This window comes from Egretta garzetta, unplaced genomic scaffold (assembly GCF_000687185.1).
Source record: "Egretta garzetta isolate BGI_Z169 unplaced genomic scaffold, ASM68718v1 scaffold712, whole genome shotgun sequence".
Classification (NCBI taxonomy): Eukaryota; Metazoa; Chordata; class Aves; order Pelecaniformes; family Ardeidae; genus Egretta; species Egretta garzetta.
Genome location: NW_009258883.1, coordinates 234,010 through 236,046, shown reverse-complemented (window position 1 = coordinate 236,046; position 2,037 = coordinate 234,010).

The window sequence follows — 2,037 nt, the reverse complement described above, 5'->3', positions numbered from 1 at the left end:
ATTTAAGAGATGGGTAGATGTGGTGCTTAGGGACCTAGTTTAGTGGTGGGATGGCAGTGTTAGGTTAAAGGTTGGACTTGATGATCTTAAAGGTCTTTTCCGACATAAACGATCCTATGATTCTATGAAGAAAGACCTGCTCTAGTCTGCTTGAGCACTCATCACGTTGTTTAACACACTATCGTGTCAGGCTGCAGAGCAGCTTACTAAGATGGGGGAATAAATCATACTATCATGCATCTTGGCAGCAGTATACTGTTTGCTGTGTTGTATTCCTCTTGTTAAAGGATTTATTTTTATGGTTTGAGAGATGAAAGCTGTCTGTCAGGAGGGATTTTTGGTACAGAAGCACCCATTTCTGTTGCGTTCTCCAAAATGTTCTATATTTGTCCAAAGGATGAAAACACGCAAATATACACAAATACACACAAATAAATGTTTATTAAGTAGGTGAATATACTAGAGCACATTTAAATATAGATATTGAAATATATAAATAAATATATGTGTGTGTGTGTAGGCAAATATATCTGTTAAAACAATATCTGTATCCATTAAAGTAACCTCAATAAAAAGAGTTGACTGCATGTTATCATCGCTCATGCATGTTTGTTACCTAAGTTTTGCGGTGGGAGGTTTTAGAGGGAAAAAAAAGACAAAAAGACGACTATGTATGTGACCTTATCTTCCTAATTGGAGCCATCAAACAGCATAAAAGGCCACCTAGTTTCAGCAAGTGCTTGAGCTGTTTATTTTGTTCCGAAAGAGAACAGAAATGTTCTTCCACAAAGTATTTTCTTCCTCTGTACTTGTGTCTTTTTCTTTGGCAAAGGATGACCTAATCTTTGCTTTATAGCTTCAGTAACCGAAAAAATAATGGGTTACCATTACTGTTTACTCTATGTACCAAAATACAAGTTTAATTATCTGTTACAGAACATTGGTAGGCAGTACATTTCTGGTGTTGCTTATATGAATTACTGTCCTGGTTTCAGCTGGGATAGAGTTAATTTTCTTCCGAGCAGCTGGCACAGTGCTGAGGTTTGGATTGAGTAGGAGAAGAATGTTGATAACTCATTGATGTTTTAGTTGTTGCTAAGTAGTGCCTTGACTAGACAGGGACATTTCAGCTTCCCCTGCTCTGCCAGGGGCACAAGAAGCTGAGAGGGGCACAGCCAGCACAGCTGACCCAAACTGGCCAAAAGGGTGTGCCATACCATATGGCATCATGCTCGGTATATGGACTGGGGGGAATTGGCCAGGGAGAATGATCGCTGCTCAGGGATGGGCTGGGCATTGGTCAGCAGGTGGTAAGCAACTGTGTTGTGCAGCACTTGTTTTGAATATTCTTTCATCATTACTATTATTATTGCTATTACTGTTATTCTTTTCCTCTGCTGTCTTATTAAACTGTCTTTATCTCAACTCACAGGTTTTACTTTTTTTCCCGATTTTCTCCCCCATCCCACTGGGGAGGGAGAAGTGAGTGAGCGCCTGTGTGGTGTGCAGCTGCCTGATGGCTTAAACCACAACAATTCCATATTCTTGTAATCTCAAGAGGAGTGTTTTGTGATGCAAGATGAACAAAAAAAAAGGAATGTAAACACTAGGTAAATGGGAAATGGACTCTCCTACAATGTGTATCATTCTGTGACTGTAAAAATCTGGATTTTGTAACCTCCAAGAAGGAGTCATTAGGGTCAGATCTAAAAATCACACAATTATCTTCTGTGTTAGCTGTACCATGTGCTCGATTTAAAAGGGCTTTGGTTTGCCTCCTGAAATAACTTTCTAATTTACTACAGATGGAAAATCAGCTCGGTGTATCATGCTGTCTACAAGTCTTTGTCTGGAATAGCCTGTGTTCATCTGCAGCATAACTTTTAATAAAATATTTAGCCATATGGTATTGAGGGTAGACAACATGTTCCAGCACTTCGTTGCATACACAGACTGGTACGTGCTGTTTCCAAGAGGAAAAAAGCCCCTCATAAGTCATTAGAGCCTAAGAGACCTTTGCCGTTATTTAGCTTGTCA